The 15,165-nt window shown below is 40.6% G+C and overlaps 1 long non-coding RNA gene across 1 annotated transcript in view; it reads left to right on the top strand.

Moving 5' to 3' along the window:
• Positions 1-7,747: 7,747 nt before the first annotated feature.
• Positions 7,748-15,165, top strand: part of LOC125919407 (uncharacterized) — a 78,651-nt gene continuing 71,233 nt past the window's right edge. The window contains exons 1-2 of the long non-coding RNA XR_007456765.1: positions 7,748-7,936; positions 11,112-11,196. This is a non-coding gene — a long non-coding RNA (uncharacterized LOC125919407). The remainder of the gene's footprint in view (positions 7,937-11,111; positions 11,197-15,165) is intronic.

Raw genomic sequence — 15,165 nt, 5'->3', positions numbered from 1 at the left:
GGAAGGGAAGGAGGAAGGGAAGGAGGAAGGGAAGGAGGAAGGGAAGGGACGGGAGTTTTCTCCTTTTGTATCTTAACCTATCTACATAGCATTTGCTTAGTCTTAAACCTGCCTGGCGTACATTTTGTTTTCTGTGGAGATAGAGACCCTTGTCCTTTGGACACAGGGAGACAAATGGAGGAGAAACATTCAGAACTGCACTTAGCTACATCTCCATGGGAGTGATGTGCAGAAAAGGGAAAGGTGCTTGCTGGGTGCACCGAGATACCTAACTAACTAACTGAACTAACTTTTTCTTTCTTTCTTTCTTTCTTTCTTTCTTTCTTTCTTTCTTTCTTCTTCTTTCTTTCTCTTTCAAGGTTTTATTCAAGGTTTTAAATTCCAATTAGTTAACATAAAATGTAACAGTAGTTTCAGGAGCAGAATTTAGCGATTCATCACTTACATACAACACCCAGTGAGCATCACTTATATTTCACTTTCCTCTACCTACACAGGATCCTGTTGTCTGCAATAGTATTGTAAAAAGTAAGTGTACATGCTTACTAATTGATAGATAATTATTCCAATGTTAGTTGTGAAATAGTTGAAATAACTGGATTTTGCCATTCACACCTGCCAATGCATAGAGCCAATAAGCCAAACGAAATCCTAACAGGCCAAACTATAGCTCTCCTGTGATGAAGCAGCCGTTTTTTTTAGAGCACCAGAGCCACCTGTGTTCCTGGCAAAGCTGCGAAGTAAGCCAAGTGTGTCCTAAGTGCCTCTGGTATCTCCTGCCTTTTCCTCCCCTGGTGCAGGCAGTGCTCTCCAGCTTTCTTTCAAGTCTCCCTTTTGTTTAGCCTCACCTTGGACTAAGCCCACCCTCCCTCCCCCAAAATAGTCCCCCTCATCTTCCAGATTCGGGGTAGAAGTGAATATTTTTTCTCTCTCTGGATTTAAATTGAAAACATGACAGCTTTTGCTGACATGATTCATAATTAGGGGTGTGTGTGTGTGTGTGTGTGTGTGTGTGTGTGTTACTGTGCCATTGAGCACAAGTGTGTGGGAGTTGCCTTAACATGGCACAGAACACATTCCTTGTATTCCTGCATTGTCATCATTTCAGTCCCATTAATTTATGGTTCCACAGAAAATCTCATGTGTGAATCGCATGAGCTTTGCTGAGCTCATTGTGCAGAAAGTCAGTCTGTATTTTTCTCTAGGCTTCACATTTTCACTTTAAGAGGCTTAATATTTGCCCGTCATGGGCCCCTTGGCCTTTTAAAAATCTTGAGTGACTTATAATTGGGCAGACAGTTTGTGAAATATTCATATGAAAACCTTAAAACACGAGAAGAAAATTAGAATCATAGGCATAATTTAGAGGATTAGTAGTGTGCAAAACAAAGTACCTTTCTACAAAATTTTGATGATCTTGTAGAAAATTAAAATCGTTCATGACCCGAGGACATCCAAAGTTGGGATAAGGGAAAGTTTCGGGGAGATGATTTAAGTTGAAGTGCAACTTTGTGCCTGGGGCAGATGATATTTGCAAATCTTAGCATACAGGATGTGGTGAAGCCTACCCTTGGAAGCAGTGAGAACAATTTGAAAACAAACCATCTACACTAAACTTTTAGGGCCGGTTGAGAGGCCAACTTTGGCTCAGGTCATGATCTCACAGTCCATGAGTTCAAGCCCCATGTCGGGTTCTGTGCTGACAGCTCAGAGCCTGGAGCCTGCTTTGGATTCTGTGTCTCCCTCTCTCTCTGTCCCTCCCCTGCTCACAGTCTCTCTCTGTCTCAACATAAATAAACATTAAAAAATTAAAAAAATAAATTAAGGGGCGCCTGGGTGGCGCAGTCAGTTAAGCGTCCGACTTCAGCCAGGTCACGATCTCGCGGTCCGTGAGTTCGAGCCCCGCGTCAGGCTCTGGGCTGATGGCTCGGAGCCTGGAGCCTGTTTCTGATTCTGTGTCTCCCTCTCTCTCCGCCCCTCCCCCGTTCATGCTCTGTCTCTCTCTGTCCCAAAAATAAATAAAAAACGTTGAAAAAAAAAATTAAAAAAAAAATAAATAAATTAAGCTTTTAGCAATAATGAGTTAAATGCTGTGGGGAAATGAAGATTTCATTGTGACAAGCAATTCAGACACATTAAAATTCTAAAACTATGCAATAAAGAAAAAGGAAAACATGGTTAATCAGAAAGACAAGCAAAATACAAAGATTGAAAACAAAAATAGAACATGCATTTGGAATTCGTAGTGATTTAATTCTGGCTCTTATCAAAATATAGTTTGTATGTTGTTCATATTTACTTAAAATATATTTCCCAAATGAGAAAAATAATTGTGTTTACATTACATGGTAAGTGTACATTCAATTATGTTTTGAAAAGTAAATAGTAAAGAGTGTAATAATGGACCTCAGAATAATAGAATGAAATGCCAATATGCCTTGGGTTTTTAATAAAACAGAGCTTATTTTTATTGCTTTGTTACTAAGAAAAAATACCTGAAGAACATATGTAAAGAAGCTGAGGAAAAACTTCCATGAGGCCAAAAAAAAAAAAGCAAATAATTTTGAATGACGTATAAGTAGAGCAAATTATTTTAGCAAATCAAGAGAATCTGGAAATACCAGGTAAGCATTCTTTTTCATTGGCATTCCATATCATTAATCATAGGAAGACCATCATGTAGTTGGATGTGAACAATTCAGAAGGGGGTGTGGCTGGGTGCTGGTCAGGTAAAGCCATGAATTTGTTTTAAAGATTATTTATTTTGAGAGAGAGAGAGAGAGACATGTGAGTGGGGAAGGGGCAGAGAGAGAGAGGGAGACAGAGAGTCCCAAAAGCAGAGAAAGCAAAAGCACAAAGGGGAACCATTGCCAGTGGCCATCATAGCTGGGTGCCAAAGATCTGTTGTTTACAATGGCCACTTCCAATGGTAGCTCTTTCCTTTTTCACGCATTTTGAATGCCTCTGTAGTTTTCTAGGTAAGGATGATTTGTTGGTTACTACTGACAGAACTACAAAAGAATGCTTTTAAATACCCATTTCAAACACAAGACCATTGGAAAAATGCTATGAAAATCACTTAGCCCATTTTTTTTTTTTTTTTTTTTTTTTTGGCTGGAACACCTCTTCTGTCCTTCCATGGAGTTGTTACTAGAACAACTGTAGTTTGTCTTGACACATAATGACTTAGGTTTGTTTTGGAAAGGCCTTTTGTTAATAAGTTTGTTTTCCATTTGGGTGTGAGTACTAATGTCTGGGGCCAAGTCTTGCTTTGTTCCTTCATTTGCTTACTGAAATGTCAATGCTATGCTTCCTTTGATTAAAATCATAAAATATATGATTAAATATTTTATAGGACCCATCACACTAGGACCAGTGCCTGTAGGGTCAAAGTGCATTCTTCCGATGAGCACATGTGTTGTTCAGCAAATTACCCCTGTAAAGAGGCGTATGCACAGGCTCTCGAAGGCCTCACAGCTGCGGGACCCAGATGTTGCCTGACATGTACCGCTGGGGTCAGCGTGGAAGAAGGAATCATGATGCTTTGTGGACAGCTCTATATTAAACTCTACATCAGTAGCAAAACACAATCCAAAGCGATGATGGATGAGCTGGCTTGAAAGCTGTTGAGTATCGCTTTGTCACCATTGAAAAGCATTACTCTTCACACAATGACAGCCCCATTAACCTTTGGGACTGAGTCTCCTTCACTGAAATCATCCCAGACTTTCTGCAAACTTTGCTTTGAACGTAGTCAGTGGTATCCGAAAGCAGTGAGACAGCTTGAGAAACTGGACATTGAAGCATTCTCTGACAGAAAATATACGAGGTGTGGGCATTCCACGTGCTAAAGGCTGAGAAAGGCAAGATGCTCATGTTGATCTCCAGCCTTTCATCCTATGTTAGATTTTGTAGAACACACTTGGAACTAAAGAACTTGGGAGAGAAATCAAATACCCCAAATCAATCCATTTTAGAGCACCCCTCCTAGTATTCGATCTGTCTTCATGCAACACCGCTTCCCAGAAGTATCAGGACTCTTAACGTTCAAAATTGGACTTCAGTTCATGAGATCTGCTGACAATGTGCGGTGTACTCACAGCCCAAGGCTAATGCAGCGCATCCAACTTGCAGAGCAAGAGAAAGGCTGCTCAAAGAGTTATTACCAACACTTAGGAGGAATTTCTCGTTGGTTATTTGTAGGAGACAGACAAAGCTAGGCTCACCAGAGTACTGACAAAGTTCTTGATAAGGTTAAATTAGCTGACTGAGGCAGTAAGAAAGATCCTGAGTTTCAAAGACCATGCAAGGAAGCCATCATCCAGGCTTTCTCCAGTTAGGAAGGATATGTTATTCCCCAACAAGAGAGGTAGATATGAAGATGCTTTTATTTTTTTTTAAGTTTATTTATTTATTTTGAGAGAGAGAGACAGAGAAGGGGAAGAGAGAGAGAGAGAGAAAGAGAATCCCAATCAGTTTTGACACCATCAGTGGAAGGTCCGAAGAGGGGCTCGAACCCATGAATCGTGAGACCATGAGCTGAAACCAAGAGTCGACGTTTAACCCACTGAGCCACCCAGGTGCCCCTGAAGATGGCTTTAAACAGATCCCTGCTGTGCATGCGTTGCTTCATGTTAATTTAGGTACTCAGACCAAAAAAGGGGATTTGGAGAACTCTCAAAGTGGATATTGCTTCCAAACTAATTCTGACTTCCCTTAGGTCATGGCAGTATTCATTTGTTCATTAAACATTGATACCATGTCAAGATGAAAAGACATAACTACTATCCTTGAGAATGATTTATCGCTGGGATATAGATTGATGTGTAGACATTTACAAATAAGCTATCCAGTGCTATAAGGAACATACATTTGCAATGTGATAGGAGCCCTGAAAAGGAGTACTGGTGTCAGAGAAAACGTTGTGAGGCTTTTGAAGTACAACCTGGGGAATGAGTAGGTATTTAATAAGGGGATGGTTTAGTTGAGTGGTGATGGAGAGGACAATCCAGGCAGAGGGAACTGCATGTGCAAAGGTATAGAGAAAATAATCAGGTATGGCTGGTGGCGGGGGTGGGGAGAAGGCATAAAATGACAACAGGTATTAAGGTGGAACCAGATCATAAAAAGCTTCATATGTGATGCTATTGACAGAGTGATTATATATAATCTTTTTTTTAAAGTTTGTTTATTTAGTTTTGAGAGACAGAGAGAGAGATTGAGTGGGGGAGGGGCAGAGAGAGAGAGAGAGAGAATCCCAGACAGGCTCCATACTGTCAACACAGAGCCCGATGCAGGACTCGAACTCACGAACCATTAAGATCATGACCTGAGCTGAAGTCAGATGCTTAACTGACTGAGGCATCCAGGTACCCTGTGATTATATGTAATCTAAACCAGAACACTTTTGAAAGAAAAAGAGAGATGTTACTAATAATTACTCTGCTGAATGCGTAAGCCAAGAATGCCCTTGAAGAGCTGAGACCAATCAGTACCTTAGCTACAGACAAAGGGGTGCGCTGAAAAATGTCAAAGAGGAAAGTGCTGATACATGATGTCTATATTCGACTGATACTAGTGTGATACCAACGTGAAGGCTGGATTAGATTTCTAGACACTGAAAACTAGCATGTAGAAAGAATGTTTTGCCAGCGACATGAATCTGAGAGCTCACCTCTTCCTGGATGGCTAAAGATAAAATTGGGTCATGAGACTTTTTTCACCCCATTCGGTGTTCAAGAAGTGATGTTGCCTCGCGCTTTTGAGTCTATAGAAACATAAAGTGCTGGTGAGCTGGCTAGTCAGCAAAATGGGGCCTCTTTACCTGATTGTCTTGCTGTTTTATAAAAGTCAAAGACAAATATTGGAAAGAGGGTTGTGGAGCTGGCGAATCACTACTACTCCTTCTTTCTTAGTGGCCCCAGAGCACTAATATTTATGTAGCTGCTGCAGCTGAATCAGTGCCGTGCGGCCCACTGGGTCCCTGCACGGTGCTCTCTGCCATAATGGGTGGATGGGACCATGAAATGCAGGTTGGGAGGGAGGCTTGGGGGCTGCAGGGCACATTAAAACTTCAGTAAAATTACTCTTGTAAAGCAACTGAGCCAGAAGGGAGTGCAGCTGTGTCTGCTTCCTTGTACAGTGTCTTCCGAGTCGGTCTAAGCCAGTACCTTCAGGTTTTATTTCTTCCGTCTTCTAGACTCTGATTTGTGATTTGAAGTTTTGCCAGTGGAGGAGTCCTGGGTCTTGGAGGCGCCTCTGTTTTGTATTTGCTTTCTGGCTTCCTTCTGTGTTCATTAATGACCAGTTTTCCTAATGCTTCACTTTCACATCTTATTTTACATTTTCCTTTTCCAGCTATACATTTTACAACATTTCCCCGAGGCAAAATAACGCTAGTCAAATTTCCAATAAAACAGTTTTGTGTATGTATCAACCAGTATAAACAACATTATGGCTCTAGGCACTTAGCCTTTATGAAAGAGTGCTGATTCTCTTATTTGTATATTTCTTAAATATCCTTGGTACAAAATCTTACTCTAAAAAGTATTCCTTTGATGTAAAGAATCCCCGTGTTCATTCATCTGTATATTAAACAATTATTTTTTGAGTATCCATCATGCTTCTGGCTCTGTCCAAAATCCTGGGCACACAGTGATTGGAAAGACAAAATCCCTACACTTAAAGAGAGTGCAATTTCTTGGTGGTAAAATGGGGGGGGGCATGGAAGGAAACAGGCTATTTATCTGTAGCAGTCGTTCTGAAAGGGTGGTCTCAGTACCACCAGGGACCTTGTTAAAAATGCAAATCATTGAACTCATCCCAAATCTAGTCAACCAGAAACTCTGAGTTGGAGCCCCAGCAGTGTTTGTTTTAACAAGCCCGATGTTTGACTCTGATGCACACTGAAGTTTGAGAACCTCTGAGCTACAATATAATGAGATATACGTGTTGGGTGGTAGACGAGGATGTGTGGGCTAACTCAGTCTTGTGGCATAAGAAAAAGCTTCTCAAGGAAGTTATTTCTAAGTGGAGAGCTGAAGGATTGGTAGGAATTAGCCAGGCAAAGGGGAGGTGGGAGTGGACAGAAATTCACCCCGAGGGCGGGAGGTACTGAGTCAGTCTAGAGGTGCAAAACAGCAGAGCTTGTTCAGAATTCAGGAGGAGTTCAGGGAGGCTGGCAGTGCAAATGGTGGAAGCTGGGGAATTGCTCACATCTCTCATCAAAGGGCAGGCAAAGTCCCACCATCGCATCTGCTGACAATAGCATAGTGAAAACCACAGCGGCTGTCAGAAGCGACAGGTAGGTTTGCCACACCAGGAAGTTCTAGTAAGTCAGACTAAAGCCAGAGGGGTAAAAAATACAATTGGGAGCATGCAGCTAGGGAGCTTCTGTGGTCCAACTATGCAGACTATGCAGGGAGCAGGAAGACTAACCCAGAAAACATGTGTCAGCTCAAATCATGACTCCTCAAGACAATGGAGTCTTTTTGTCTGCTGGGGTTACCTTAACAAAATACCACAAGCTGGGTGGCTTGAACAACACAAATTAATCTTCTCATAGTTCTAGAGGCCAGAAGTCCAAGAGCAAGGTGTCAGTAGGGTGTTTTGTTCTGTTTCGTTTGGTTTGGGTTTTTGTTCTTGTTCTTTTAGAGGCTTCTCTCCTTGGTTTGCAGATGGTCACCTTCTCGATGTGTCTTTACGTGGCGTTTCCTCTGTGCGTGCGTATCCTGGTGTCCCTTTGTGAATGCCAATTTCCGCTTCTTATAGGGACACCCATTGATATTGGATTAAGGCTCATTTTTGGAGGACCTAGTTCAACCTATAACAGATGGCAATAACAAGCAAGACTCCAAGTTCAGAAGAAATAGAATTAAGACGTGAACCCAGAAGGGTAGTAACGTGTCAAGAGAATTCAGGAGCTTTGCACCCAGAGGTAGGGGTCCAGTTAAGAAGATAACCTGGTTTGTCACAACAGCATACCAAGCCCTTACCTAGGGTTTCTCAAAGCTTCCTAGGCTGAAAAGGGATTGGTTTCATATTTGGGGCATCATGAACTACAGGTGTGAGAAAATAAAGGTGATACTATGACAAAGTAAGTACACAGAGGGATACAAACTGGTTGCCATAGAAAGAAACTATATAGTGAAATGTCACCCGATTTGGAAATCGGAAAAGCTGAATTTAAATGTGAGATTTGTTGCTTGTCTCTTGGTGAAGAAAGTCAAGTAACTATTCAGTCTTAATTTTCTCTTTATAATAAGGGAATCCTACTAATACCCACTTCACAGGAATAAGTTTTACATATGTAAGCTGCTGTCATTAACGTCATACGTAACTTTTTTATTGAGAGTTTTCTATAACAGATATTATTGTAAGGCCTTTAAATGTAAGGTCTTATTTAATTGTAGTCTGTATTTGCAGTCATTCAAAGGTATCTGAAATAAATGTTCAAAATAATCCACATAAACAAATATATTTATCAAAAACCACCTTTCTAAGAAATGGTTTTTCAGTATTACTTAGTTGGGGGCTTTCCAAGTTCAATGTAAGTGATCAGATTTACCCACGGGAGCCTATAAGTGAAATGTACTATATGGAGAGAAAACCAAACTCTGTGCACATAGAATTGTCATATTTCAAATAATTCAGTGACATGGAGATTAGATGTCTTGGAGATTAGAAAAAATGATGGTAGGCCAGAGATGACGAAGGGGTTATAACCACTTCATAGAATTATTCGATCTTCTCTGACTAACCCACCTGTATAGTGAGGACGGGTATTGTCAGGATGTCAGAGCTAGAAGCCCGGCCAGAAAGGCTGTTCCGCAAAGCTCATCTAGTTTTCTCTGCTTGCTGAGCAATATACCTGTGGTCTGTGATTTCTCAGGTGGGCATATTAACAGGAACAGAAAGAGCGAGTCAGCCATGGATGTCATGTGTCAATGAAAACCAAAAAGCAGTCTGTTCTATCAGACTCCTCCATTTGTTTTACAAAAACTTCAAGGGCACTTTGACATCGATTATTCAAAATATGAGAGATTCAATAATAATTTCAGTATAGGACTAAAACATGATGTGAAGGGAAACTTATTCCGGTTGGTTCTTAGCACACAGAGGGGCTTGCTACTGCATGTGGGCAAGGGCCAAGGACAACTTTACAGAACAGAAGACATCTGAGCTGGGTTATGATGCTGAACAGGAAGCATCTGTGTGAATACATAAGAAGCGAGATTTTAAAAAGAAGATTCTGATGTTCAAATCATGGAGGTTTGAAATCACTGAGGAAGAGCTAAGTCTTTGTGCAGATTCATCACCTCCAAATCATTTTACATTTTACTCTGTAACTTTATGTATGCCTTCCATCTTCCTTGCCTCTCCTCCCCTGTGTGGGAAGAGCTAATGAGAGGCAGTACACATCAACAACACAATGGAAGAAGGGAGGAAATTGAGGCCAGGGATTCAGCACCCTGACTTTCTCACTGCCGGTTGCTGCAGACTGGCTGTGTCCCCGTACTAAAGGCCACAACTCTGAGTAACCCCAATCTCTAGATGCTGGTAACAGTTCTCTCCCCTCTTTCTTCAGAGCCTTGATTTTGGGTTTCCTTTCCGCTATCCACATTTGAGTGAGTAGATACTCCCTTTGTACCAACTTCCCTCAATAACCTGACTTAGTGTATTTATATAACCACACAACTGAGGAAAAAGCAAAAGTGCATTCTGCCTGGAGACACCTGTGCAATTACAAAGTCAGGTTGAATTGATTTGATTTTTTCCCCCTCTGTTCTTTCATTTCTCTGTACCCACTGAAATGAGTGGCTATTTAATGTTACCAAGAATGTACACGATGATTCACAAGTTGCCATTTGAAGGATTGGGAACCATGAGTAGTGGAAATTATTTCATGTCAAATTTTTCTATTACTATACAATATATTTCATATTTGTAGGTCTTTAAAAGTCCTCAGATATTATCTAATATTAGATATTAGATAGTCCAGTGTGCCTACAATGAGCTCATGAACAAAATCATCCAGAGACCTCTCTAAAAATATAGAAATATATTTATTTATCTCACCAAGATCTCCTGCATCAGAATCTCTGGGGGCAGCATCTAGACTTTTATTTTATTTTATTTTATTTTATTTTATTTTATTTTATACTTATTTATTTATTTATTTACTTACTTATATTACTCTGAGGTTTTCTGCACTATGATTCTTACCTAAGAGGTGGGAAAACTAAGGACTACAAAGGTTTTGTAACTTGTGCAAGCTCAGGTAACAAAACAGGCATAATCAGAATGAGATCTACTGCCCTTGACTCTCAATTATTGAGAATGAGAGAAATCAGAAGTGGGGAAAATCAACAGAAACTCTGTAGAGAGAGTAATGCCCTAATTTGGAAAAGTATAACACTGAGCCCAAATTAAGGAATACAAGACTGTGTTTCCCAATTCACCAAACGTCCTCCTGTACCTCACACAGCTTTTTAGACTTCTATCATTTTGGTATTGACCTTTCAGTAGAGGTGTTTCTTACAATGAATATGGTAACCAGCAATCACCCGAGCCTATTTACATACTAGGATTGCAATTCCACAGGAAAGACTCAGTGTTCTGATAAGTGATGGAAACAGTCATTTCATAAATCAGAAGATAACCTCGAGCCATGGCTTTGAAGTCTCACTGATATTTTCCAACTCATTTCCTAAGGAGAGAAAACCTGCCAAAACCCTCCATGAAGATAAACAGTATTTGGCTGGTAGAATTCCGGAGTCTGGAGACCATGAATTGATCAAGTATTTTCTACAAGAACATAATACAAAATTGTTCAGTTTATAAAAGAATCTCTTCTACTACAATTCTTTCCAACGATAAGGAATTAATTTATTCTGTCTTCACTGGTGAAGTAAGAATAGAATCAAAAAAGAGAAGTAACCTGCCTATTTCAGTGTAGATGAACTTCTTTGACTCGTGGAATCTCACAGCAGATATTTGCTGACGTTCTCAACAATCTAAAACCAGAGAAGGGAGATTTCCCAATAGCAAAATATGATTTCAGGTTAACCCATTTATCTTATCCTCTGCTATTTTTCTCTTCATCTGTTTAGGTTATTTGAGCGTGGTTGAGAATGTTGAAGAGGCATCCCTGGTATGTTCCAGAACAAGTAGGGAAGTACGACCACTCTACCATTGGTGAGTGTCCTAAGATCTGCAGTGTCCTTCATTAGTTTTGATTAACCTCACCCAACCATTTGGGGCTAAAGTTATTCGCCCCCACACTCTTTTCTGAGTCTTGAGTTGCAGATTTCTCAGGTACGATGTTCAGGTTCACAAGTAACTTCAAAACTTATCTATACAGGTGACTGTAAAAGAAATGCGGATGATACACCTTATAAGAACACTAGTTACAGGTGCAAGATGCTTTGATTTAAAAAAAAATAGACAAATATTATATGGTATTTTAGGTCAATGTTTAGCAGCGAACCCTTCTGCATTCTTAGTTATAGGTGTATCTATTTATTTATTTGTTTGTTTTAATGTGTATTTATTTATTTTGAGAGAGAGAGTGAGCACAAGCGGGGGAGGAGCACAGAGAAAGGGAGAGAGAGATTCCCAAGCAGGCTGCATGCACACAGCCTGACACTGGGCTCAATCTCATGAACTGTGAGATCATGACCTGAGCAGAAATCAAGAGTCAGATGCTTGGGGTGCCTGGTGGCTCAGCTGGTTAAGGCCTGACTGCAGCTCAGGTCATGATATCTTGGTTTATGAGCTTGAGCCCTGCATTGGGCAATGTACTGATAGCTCAGAGCCTGGAACCTGCTTCTAATTCTGTGTCTCCCTCTCTTTCTATCCCTTCCCAGCTTGTGCTCGCTCTCTCTCTCTCTCTCTCTCTCCCTCAAAAAAAAAAAAAAAAAGAGTAGAGTAGGATGCTAAACCGACTGAGCCACCCAGGGTCGTATAGTTATAGGGTCATATTTAAAACAGCTTATATATGGTATTAAAAACACCATAGAAACTGGAAATCATTTAATTTAGTGCCTAAGACCTTAATTTCTCTTATTTAATTCTCTCGTTCTTTATAGTTCTGAATTCCCATGCCTGTTTGGAATAATCTCAGATTTTCTTAAAGACTTTGATATTCTAAGAAATACCAATTTTAGTCTTATAATAAAAGGATATTTAAGTTCTGAAATCTCATACAGTATACCAGCAGAGGTTAACAAAGTGTTCAAGCCATCAATGCTCTAAAAAACAGAAAACCTATATACATTAGGATGACAGGTGTCTCTGTCTCTTTTATTTGGGAGTTTTGACCAAAAATTGCCTTACTGGCCACTTGGAGTCACCAGTGCTCTCTCCAAACCTGGGAAACATGTGGCTAAAGTTTGGGGGTTGAGGGGGAGGGGATAAAGAAAGTGTTTTTCCTTAAGTCATAATAACATTGAGAAAGTTAATAGTTTCTGCTGTACGAAACTACAGAAACTTTAGTTTCTACACAGCAGCTTGATAGTTTCTGCCTATTTTATATGGCAAGTTGCCAATCTATGCCATTATTGATCTGTGACAAGTATAACAGGAATGCTTTCAACATTTTAAGATCCCATTCATAGTCTTTTACCATTTGTCTATTTTCAGATGACAAAACATTTTAAAGTTGCTTTAGAACTCTAAGTTTTAAATGTTTTCCTTTTGTGTGATGCCCGAATCCTAATCGTCATTCTATGAATTTGTTTCAAAAGTAACAGTAATCATTAATAAAATATCCATCACTAGTAATCTGCTTTCTCCAGTGTCTTAGGTTGGGTTTCCTGGGAGCAGAACTGGAGAAAGGAGATCAGCAGAGATACTTAGTTGGGCAAGAGCCTCGCAGAGAAGGAAATGAGGGAAGGGCAGGAGGAGGAGCTAAGCAAGGATGAGGTCTCACCTGGAGACACTTCAGCCTGATCCTACAGGGGAGCTCTGGAGCATTAATTACACCCCACAGTAGAGACACGAGCACCACCATTTTTATCCGTGGTCAGTCTGTCATTGGCTGTGGGTTGTAGAAGGGTGGAGTGGGGAGGACAGAACCTCTCAGGCTAAGTAGTATTGGCTTAAAGGGAGAAATTCTTTGGAGAAGGGGGTAGTTGTGAGCAACCATCATCTCAGAAACTGGGGTATGCTGCCACAGCCAGCAAAATGGATCAGGGTGTGGCTGCATCACCACCATCTACCTAAATGAACGGAACTCTTATTTAGTGGCTTCTGGGCTCATCAAAAGTAACTACCGTATCAGTTCAACAGAGTATCTATGGCAGCTGTTTTTCTTCTCCTTAACTTTTTATTAATCAAATGAAAAGAAGAGCCCACCTTTGCATAACAGATGGAGCTAGATTAGATTCCTCCTCCTCGGTGTGGTGCCAAAATAATCTGCAACTTGCCTTTTCTGGGCCTCGTTTTTTTCAGTATGTAAGTAAAATTGTAGCAGTTTTCAAAGGTGCAAGCATTAGCAATCTAGTCTTCTTGAATGTGAAGAGATATTAACATTTGGGGAATTATTGGTTACATGAATGGTTCTGAGATTAGCCTCCATTGCATTCGCACAGCAGAAGTTCAAAGCTACTGGAGCAGGAACAGCTGGCCCAGATGAAGCATGTCCACCGTGCAAGACTCATTCTTGGCCCTTTACATTTGAGGTCACTTTTAACCCTCTCAACATATCTGTCAAGTAGAGATTGTGCTCCCCTGTTCCTCTAAGAAGGAAACAAGGCTCACTAATTTTGAGTGACTTGCCTGAAATTGGTCAGCTGATGGAAGAGCCAAGAGGTGAACACAAGGCTAAAATATTCCCACTAGAATCAGGTGTCTTGCTCTATCTTAGTATTCAGATCAGTAAACTCCCTTCCTAATTTGGATAAGCTGCTTACAATGAGAACATTTTCTCAGTAAATTCTTCTTGGTAACAGTATAGCTTGTCATGTACTTTATTCATTTATATTTTTTTTATTTTTTTAAATGTTTATTTATTTTTGAGAGAGAAAGAGAGAGCATGTGCGAGTGGGGGAGGGGCAGAGACAGAGGGAGACACAGAACCCAAAGCAGGCTCGGGCTCCAAACTGTCAGTACAGAGCCCAACATGGGGCTCGAACTCACAAACTGTGAGATCATGACCTGAGCTGAAGTCAGACGCTTAACCGACTGAGCCACCCAGGCACCCCGTCAAGTAGTTTAGCTTATGGTCTCACAGAAAGTGCCAGAAGAGTATGATGGGAAAGGTTACTTCAGATGTTCAAAACGTATTTCTGGGTAATCATTATAGCTCACTGGCCCAATCTAAAATTTCAATTCCTCTCATGTTGTCTTTTTGTAAGACTGTGTAACAGGGCCCTGAAAAATCATACCTTCAGCTACTTAACGAAGAGAAGGAAGTTGTTTTTATAACTCTTCATCGAATTCTTTCCTTTAGTTTGTTTTACATGGCATTCCCCAGTTCATTGATGATCTCTTTACCTTTTTTTTCAGTTCTCAGTGTCAGGGGCTAAAAACGGGGCCTCATTTTTCTCAGTGCATGTGCCCAGCATGATTAAAAGAAAGACTTACTTCATGGGTGCAGTAGCCCCAAGAGAATATGTTTTAAATGCAAACATTGTAGGGGCACCTGCGGGGCTCAGTCAGTTAAGCATCTGACCCTCAGAAGGATGAATCTGGGGAAGGGACCTATGCAAGTCCTTTCTCTGTTTGCTAATGCAAATATGTGGTGAGGGAAGGAAGGGCACATACACGGACTGGCACGCTAAAGTGAGCCACTCATTGGTTTAAGAGAAAAAATAACAAAAGAAAAAGTGTCTAGGGAATTCTTTTCAGTTGCTAGTTATTAAATGTCTTTAACTAAATATTTACTCAGCTACTTACTTTGTGCCAGATACTGGAGTTACCTAGGAAATAATAATAACAAAGACGATTTTAATAGCAATGTCAAGGAGATAACCTGCTACATACTAGGCACCAGGCAGTTTCGGGTGCTAAGGTTGTGCTTTCTTTTTACATTTTTTAATGTTTATTTTTTGAGAAAGGAAGAGAAAGAGAGAGTGAGTGGGGGAAGGGGACAGAGGATCTGAAGCAGAGAGCAGTGAGCCCGACGTGGGGCTCAAACTCACAAACCGTGAAATCATGACCTGA

This window comes from Panthera uncia, chromosome B4 (assembly GCF_023721935.1).
Source record: "Panthera uncia isolate 11264 chromosome B4, Puncia_PCG_1.0, whole genome shotgun sequence".
NCBI classification, from domain to species: domain Eukaryota; kingdom Metazoa; phylum Chordata; class Mammalia; order Carnivora; family Felidae; genus Panthera; species Panthera uncia.
Note: the sequence above shows the minus strand (reverse complement) of the source record. Positions and strands in the feature narration are given on the sequence as shown.